We start from the raw sequence: 8,834 nt of genomic DNA, 5'->3' as shown, positions 1-8,834 counted from the left end.
AGAAGTCGTCTCTTTATGCCTCTTGACTGAGCTCTTGCTGCTTCCTTAGAATTTCAGGCACCCCACCTCCTCCACCTATTCCTGCTGTCATTTTGTTTGTAAATGTTTTCAGTGTTTGGTTGGGTTGTCTGAGCCCTTTGAAGTCTTTTCAGAAGTATCCCTCTGGGCAGAGAAGTAAGTCCCTTTGCAAATGTCTCACATGTGAGTGTGTGTGTGTGTGTGTGTGTGTGTGTGTGTGTGTGTGTGTGTGTAAGCATGTGTGTGCAGGTACCCCCAGAGGCCAGAAGAGGGCATCAGATCCCTTGGAGCTGGAATTACAGCTGCGTGTGAGCCGCCCAGTGGAGGTGTTTGGAATCAAGAGCTCAGCAAGATCAGCAAGTGCTCTTACCCACGGAGCCATCTCGTCAACCCCCAAATGAGCACTTTTAAAGTTAGATAAAACTTGTAATTCTGAGACTTCCTCTTTCTAGTTCTCCAGATTTATTTGATACCTCCTAAATATGCTGCTCTTCCTTACCTCTTTCCTGGACCACCATCACGTCCACTACCCAAGTCCACTATCCCCTGACCACTGAGGCCTCTACCAACAGAACAATCTCCCCAGCACGTGACTCTCCCTCTCTTCTTAGAGTGAGCTGGATCCTGCGCCACACACGCACCCTCCTGCAAATGAAAATACTGAACAACAAGCTTATGAGGGAAAGGGAGGAGTGCCATGTGGACAGACCTACATAACCCCTACATAACTGGGGTTTCAGGGATGCAGGATACAGAGAAGCATCCCCAGGTCAGTTGAAACTGTCTCCTTCCTCCTCTCAACAACTCCATCCCACATCCTGACGTCTTGTGTTCTTCAACTTTCCAGTGTTCAGTGTCTTTATCTTTGATGTACGTCTTACCAAGGATTCAAAGACGGAAATGTAAAACTCCACTCCGACAGTCTCTGTATTCTAACCAGAGATTCACATCCATGGTGACATATTGTGCTTACTAATCCACGGAGATTCATTTCTGCCTTTTTGGTGCACTCTGCATCTGTTTTTTTCCATGTTGCTTTTACTTCCATTTGATTGTCCTTTTTTTTTTTCAATGTCTTTTTCCTTTGATGATTTTGGTTCCTATATTTACTGGTTTTTATACATTCTTTAATTGGCTGCTCTTGATTGTGAGAAACATTTTTAATTATTTTATTGTATATGTGTTTGTGTACCCAAGCATGTGTGCACATGGTGTGTACATGCCATGGTGTGTGTGTGTGTGTGTGTGTGTGTGTGTGTGCACAAACGTGTTTGCATGTATGTGTGTGTGTGCACATGCCATGACATGTTTATAAAGACTTATTTTTCCTTTCTTCTGATTTTTTTTAAATAAGATTTCGCTATGTAATCCAGACTGCTCCTGAACTCTAAACAATCCTTCTGCCTCAGCCCAGAGTGCTGAGGTCATGGGCCCCTTTCCTATCTCTTAACTGAAATTCTGGCTTAAGAGTTTCCTTGGCTACTTGAAGACATTCTTCCGTGATCACTGCTGTTTCCATAGCTGCTGACCGGCATTCTTTTGAGGTCGGCCATCTCTGTCATCTAAATATTCTCTATCTGCCAAGATGTCCTTTAACACAAGTGTGTATGGCAACACTCCACCTCTTCACTTCCAACAGCTCCAAATGAAGTTTTGTACTAAGTTGTTCCGAGTGTTTGCCAACAAAGGTGGATACACACACACACACACACACACACACACACACACACGCATGCATGCATGTATATGTGTATGTATGGCGGATGGAGGGTATGGATGGAAACATACCCTCTATGTTTCTATAAACATCTATAAGGTAAACCAGTTGATAACCAGATACATCTGCCCCGTATCATAGAATATGCAAGTTGCTTGCTACAACTTTTTAAATTTATTTTAAATAGAGTAGGATTACCTCTGTGATATTGAATTGTGATTATGATACCAGTCTAAAGAAGTGGATATAAGGAGACAGAATATGTATGTATGTGTGTATGTATGTGTGTGTGTATATGTGTGTGTATGTATGGGTGTGTATGTGTGTATGTATGTGTGTGTATGTATGTGTATGTATGTGTGTGTATATGTATGTGTGTGTTTGTATGTATGTGTGTGTATGTATGTGTGTATGTATGTGTGTATGTATGTATGTGTATGTATGTGTGCATGCATGTATGTATGTGTGTATATGTATGTGTGTATATGTGTGTGTATGTGTGTATGTATGTGTGTGTATGTATGTGTATGTATATGTATGTGTGTATGTATGTGTGTATATGTGTGTGTATGTGTGTATATGTATGTGTATGTATATGTGTGTATGTATGTGTGTGTATGTATGTATGTATGTATGTATGTATGTATGTATTCTCAAGGCTGGTGAGATGGCTCACAGGGTAAAAGGTGCTTGCTGCCAAACCTGACAACCTGAGTCTGAGCCTCAGGACCCAAATGGTGGGAGGAGAGAACCGACCTTACAAGTTGCCCTTTAACCCCACACTCATGCTATGACTCACACATGCCTATACACATACATACAAATGCAAAATAAATAACCTGTAGTAGGAGTTTTGGAGAAATACAAGATATTCTTGTCTCTGGTGCTCTGTAGTTTTAATACAGTGTGTGATGTACAATGTTTAATTTAGTTTTATCTATCTAGACTGGGACTGTCTATGTTCCTGAGCCCCTGAGGATTACAGTTCATCGATAATTGTGAAGCACACTTGGCTTCCACGTTCTTTGTCCCTTTCCCCCTGAAGCCCTTCTGTGAGCCCCATTAGATGTCGGGCTGGGGGCAGTTCTTATCCTGCCTTCCATATCTCTTAACCATGCTTTCATATCCCTGCCTCCTTGACCCTCTACACACTATTTCCCGCAGATATGTTCCCATGTCTATTAAGTCTCTCTCAAACTGTGTTGAATCTATTCTTTAATTCATCTACTTTTGTGTGTCAATCATCATATTTCATTTCTAGTAAATTCCATTTTTTCCAAAAATATATTTATTTTTAAAAACAAAAGTCAGGTAAGCTTCCTGAAGTCCCGTTTTCCAGGAACAAGCGGAGTTTGGCTTCTAGCTCATCAGAAAGGTTGAACAGCAGTAATTCCACACAGAAGTTATTTTTTGTTTTGATTTTTTTTCCCTGTAAGAAACAGAAAACATTCTGCTTGGTTGTACACACTTAATTCTCTAAATATGGTCTGTATTTCTGCCATTATTTTATTCCATTCCAGGGGTCTGGCATGCAGGAGAATCCAGCTCTAAAACTCTTAAGCTTCCAAGCTGAGATGTGGGGGTGTCGGGCTTGGGTTGGGGTTGATAACCAGTTCGATCATTAGTCATTTTTCCCCGGCTCTTGGGTCACCCCTGAGCGCAGTAGCTCTTCCAACACTGGTTCCTACACTTCCACATCCTCTTTCTGTTTCTTACAGGTCTCCAGGTCTTTTCGAATGCTCTCAAACTCTGCAATGTCATCAAGCTTGAGCTCCAGGCCGGTTGGTTTTCATCACAGTATATTGAAATGAACACCAGGAGCCAGACCCAGTGAGCTATGGGCAATTCACAGGGTTATCCACAGGGTTTAACCGGCTCCAAGTTTAAGTCGTTCGTCAATCAAATGCTCCCTGTGCTGAGATACAGACGTTTAAAGTCAATGTCGCAATCTCTTTACAGCCTCTACAGCTTCCCAGAACCTCAACTTCTACCATGACACCATTGCTACATGGCCTGAGTTCCATTTTTTTCCACTATAAAGCCTGCTTTCTTATACTGCATTCTTTAAAAAACAAAATTGGAGTTCTCTCTCTCTCTCTCTCTCTCTCTCTCTCTCTCTCTCTCTCTCTCTCTCTCTCTGTGTGTGTGTGTGTGTGTATGTACATATGTATGTACATGTGTAAAGTATTCACAGGGGTCAGAAGAGGGCCAACTGATGTGGGTGCTGGGAACTGAACCCAGATCCTCTGAGAACAGCAAGCGCTCTTGGCCCTGAGTCTTTCTTGCAGAAATGCAACTCTAAGTTCAGAGACCAGGCTGCCTGCCATTATCCTAGGGTAGCTCTAACCCCAAACTCCCCACTGAACGCTCTGTATACTGTTCTCTTTACTATGCACCTCTTATGATACAAGTCATGTGTGTTCATGTGTGGAGAAAGAGAGTGAAGTCCTGAATGTCTGTTGATGACGTGAGCATAGTCTCCTCAAGGACCACAATGCCTCAGACCTGGAGAAGTGGCAAAGCCTTTCTCGGGTAAGGCTCAGAGGGACAGCAAAATCTTCAGCTTGTGCACAGAATGCCTAGTGCTCCCCCACCCCGATGTTCACTGCCTGAAGACTGCCCCCCCCCACCCCGATGTTCACTGCCTGAAGACTGCTCCTACGGAAATTAACTAAACCTGTCTCTTTGAGCTGCTGTATATTGTAACCCTGCCTCCTTGTTTATCTGGACGTCATAACCCTTGCCTCCGTATTCAGCTGTGTGCAATACCCTGCCTTCCTGTTCAGCTCTGCGAAGTAAACACACTGAGTTTCCCGGCTGCCACAGCCACTCCATCCGAGGGCCCAGACCACCCGATCCCAGCTTTTCTGTGCCTGTGTGTTTGTCCTTCCTTCAGTCCCTCTACGGCCCTAGTCGGGTTTCCAGGATCCAAGCCACATGAGGACTTGATGTGTGTGGAGATTGGAGGACTCGTATGCGGTGTGTATACCACCTCAGGGGTCGTTCCTCAGGACACCATCCACCTAGCTTCTTAAGTCAGGTCTTTCACTGACTTGGAACTCACCAAATAGGATAGGCCGGATGGTCAGCAAGCACCATGGGTCTGCCTGTCTCTGCCTTCCCAGTGTTGGGATTACGAGAACACACAGCTTTGCCTGACTTTTTAAAGCAGATTCCTGGAGTCAAGCTCAGGTCCTTGTGCCTGTCTTTACCCACTGAGCCATCCCCTCCGCCCCCATTTCTATGTATCTGTACGTTGTTTTCTAAGAGAATGCATTTGGGGCCATGTGGCCAGGCTCGGAAGTCTCAGGTTCCCTCTGTCTTGGCCTCATCCCTTGGGCAGCTTTCTCCATGTGGTGACATACATCCCCCCAAGCAATCCCAGGCTTTCACAGATGGGAATGCAGACCGGAAGGAAGAAAGCAGAAAAATTCCAAAACAAGAGAGCTACCATAGGCCTGATTTGGGCCACACATCCTTCCATGGCTCCCCTTCAGGGGACGCATCCGCATAAGGTCCATCCCAACCGTGGGGCTATCTAGCCCATCAGAGCAGGAGGAAGTCGATGCTTGGCGAGCCGAAACAACAGGTGTTAAGTCACAGCTGCTGCATGGCGTGTGAAAGGTGAACATTTGTTCCCTGCCCTGTAGGGTAGGACTTGCCAGCTCACCTGTTCCCACAGCTGCTGCACAGGCTGTCTTAGCGTTGGGAGACTGGGTCCTTACTCAAGACTTGGGCATTCTCCAGCAAGGCTGAACATCTTGGTCTTGCCCTTTGGTCCATTTTCTTCTCAGTCCTTCTGTCCAGGCTCCTCTCTGTTTGCTTGTCCCTTGGTCCTTCATTCTAGGCCCTTCTTGCTACAACCCTCCACCAAGACAAAATGAGGGTCAGACCTTGAGTGACCAGTAGGCTTGCCTTCTCGGCTCCATGATAAGTCTCTACTTAAGCCACTGGGCTGCGATTAATTCGGGGTCAGAGTTCTTAGAAATGCTTGACTGAGGGCTGCTCACAGTGAAAATGGTAAGAAAGTGAGGGGTTGTGGGAGGCGAGACTGAACAAAAACAGTGGCAGTGGCACCTAGCATCATCCTGACTCCGGGCTGAGTTCTAAACCCAAACAGCGCCACAGAGACATCCCACCATGAAGCAAAGCTTTTGGATCCCATTAGTTACTGGCTAATGGCTGATCCTGAGGAATGGTGGGATAGGTGAAACACATTTCAGGCATTTCCTGGAAAGCAACCTCTGTCTGCTACAGGGAATATTCCTGAGGATAGCTGTCCTGGTTATTCTTAATTGTCAACTCGACACAATCTAGAGTTCTCTGAGAGGAGAAATGGCAGTTGAAAAATTGCCTGGATCAAGTTGGTCTATGGATGTCTGAGAGGAAGTGTCTTGATGATTAATCAATGTAGGAGGGTCCAGCCCACTGTGGGCATTATCATTCCTTTGGGCAGGTAATCATGGGCTGTATAAAAAAGCTAGGTAAGCAGGAGTCAGTGACTAAGCCAGGGTATAAGCCAACAAGCAGTCTTCCTCCATGGATCCTGTTTCCATGGATCCTGTTTCCTTGACTTCCCTTGATGATGGATTGTGATCTGGGAGAGTGAGCCAATTGAACCCTTTCCTTCCCAGGTTGCCTTTGGTCGGGGGTGTTTTATCACAGCCACAGAAAGGAATTAGAGCAGCAGCTGTGCACCATTAGCATCCCTCAGTCACAGCAGCTGGGGATCAGGAGAATTGGCAAAGGGGCTGTCAACAGGGCATCGGTGACATCCACGACAAGAGAAAGAAATGTGGTCATGATTCTAACTACATACTTACAAGACAGTAGCTTGTGGTTGTTCACACATGCCTTTTCATTTAATTCTGATAATGATCGTATAGCTAAGTGTTGTTATTTACCATATTACAGATAAAGAAACCGGTTTCTCTCAAGGCTACGTGATAGGAAGGATTCACATTACATCGAAGAACCCAGATGTTCTCACCCATCCATGATGCCTGGTGTGTGATAGGCAGCTGTGACCACACCAGCCACAAGATCCTCTTGGGAAGGCCAGGCTTGTCCCAGAGTCAGTGTCATCCACCTGCTTTTGGTCCCTATGTAAGGCTCTGTGAACTACCAGCGCCTACTGTCCGGGCCACCTTTGGTGTTGGCGTCCTCTCTGAGAAACAGAGACTTCCGTTTGAAAGGAACACCAACCTACCTCATGGAGCACATTTGGGCTTCAGCAGCCACCAGGGTAATAAATGACTTGGAGATTGTAACCTACGGCATTGAAGAGCATTCGGAGATGAAGCCCGCGTATCCTGTCTCAAAGCAGAAAAGGCCTGTTTTCATTAATTCAAATCATAGCGAGGAGGGATGGACCAGGTCTTGGTCTGGTCACTCAAGTGATGTGCCACCAGCTAACTCAACATCAGCTTAATGCTTTAGCAATAGTCCGGGAGCACAAAGCTCTGATGGATCTGCTTGATTGTCAGCTTGACTGGACTGAGAAGTGCCTCGGGGATTCAGATAAAACACACCTGGGTGTCTTCAAGGACATGTCCAGAAAGGATTCATGAAGGGAGGAAGACCTACCCTGAGTGGGGTAGAAACATCCCACAGGCCGGGGGCCTGGAAAGAACAAAAAGGGTCAAAAGAGAAAGTTCTAACACAAGCAAACTCCTCTCTGCTTCCTGGCCACCACGATGTGAGCTGTTGTGTCCGATCCACACCCCCAACTCCCCTACCCCCAGCCCCGCCATGAGGGACCCAATTAATCTTTCTTCCGTGTTGTTTTTCCTGGTTGGTTTGTCACAGAGATAGAAAAAGTGACTAACAGTCCGTTTCTGTAGTGTGAGCTCTCACAGTGCAGTCAGTTTCAAGGAATCCATGTGATGTTCTTGGATACAGAGCTGAAGGGAACATGTCCATTGGCTGCTGTGAATCCATGGATGCTGGCCTCTGAATACCAGACAGGCCCACTCCGGAGCTAGCTGTAGAGGTGGGCTCTACCAATGTCAATACCACGAGACATTGATAGAAGCAAGCACTAGACTCCATTCTGAGAGTGGGGTCTGGTGCATTACCTTGTCATAGGCCTTAAACCATCTGCAGCCAAGACATCTGTGTAACTTCAGTCAGCTCAGACGTCCCCAGACCTGTTTGACCACTTAACCATTTCATCACACTCTCAGGAGCACCGTGGAATGAGCACTTGGTAGGACACACAGAGAAGTAAACAATACCTTCATGTCACATAGGGCTACCCCTGGGAGAGAGATTCCACTTATATTTTCTCTGGTTTTAAAGGGAGGAAAGAGGACCAGTGAGTGAAATGGGGGAAGACGAGATTCAAACAAGCTAGAGGAAGATTTTTCTAACAAGAATCACTCATGGACCAGTCCTGGGGGCTCCTATGGAACAGGGCTCTTCTGGAGCCAAAGAGAGTGGGTGTCCACATGCAAGGGAAGGGGTCTCTTGGACCAGGACAGTCTGTATAGATTCCATGCAAGGACTCTGCAGAGACCTAGGGCTCCTGACCATGGGCGCTATCTGGGGCCTCAGAACAAGGCCTGTCAGATGGCTGCCTCTGGGTGGAAATAGACGTTCCAACTGTATTCATGTGCGTGATACAATTTTAGAAGAGTTTGGATGTCATCACATCCCAAAATATCCTTCCTTAATGTCTAGTTGCTACATCAGTTCACCACTAGAATTTATCTTCTTTAACTTAATACTTGATTGTACTTTCAGAAGTGCATCTTCCTAGGAAATGGGCAGTTGGAAAGAGGCCACTTCTGGCCAATGATGTGTCCTTGGGGTGTGGTGAGGCTTTAAGCCCCTCCTCAAGGGCGAGCCGTGGAGGGCTGGGATGAGGGTACTGGGTGCCTGGGATGGGGGCTGGAGAGCAGCAGAGCAGCAGGCCCAGAGGGTGTGGGAGTGCTGGATTCAGTCTTGGCTGCCTTCATGAATGTGTTTGGGGCTGGGCCTGTCCTAGAGATATCCCAGAACTATTTTGGGAGGCAGCAAATTTAGCTGGTAGCTCGTTTAGCAGATCATCCAGATATGTTGGTATTTCTGATGAGACAATCTGTCTCAGAAGTAGACG

The 8,834-nt window shown here is 46.2% G+C and overlaps 1 pseudogene; it reads right to left on the bottom strand.

Annotated features, from left to right (window-relative positions):
- Window positions 1–3,047: 3,047 nt before the first annotated feature.
- On the bottom strand, window positions 3,048–7,488 carry LOC121831166 (anaphase-promoting complex subunit CDC26-like; annotated as a pseudogene).
- Window positions 7,489–8,834: the final 1,346 nt, after the last annotated feature.

This window comes from Peromyscus maniculatus, chromosome 7 (assembly GCF_049852395.1).
Source record: "Peromyscus maniculatus bairdii isolate BWxNUB_F1_BW_parent chromosome 7, HU_Pman_BW_mat_3.1, whole genome shotgun sequence".
Lineage (NCBI taxonomy): Eukaryota > Metazoa > Chordata > Mammalia > Rodentia > Cricetidae > Peromyscus > Peromyscus maniculatus.
The sequence above is the reverse complement of the archived record's forward strand: the minus strand, read 5'-3'. Positions and strand labels throughout refer to the sequence as shown.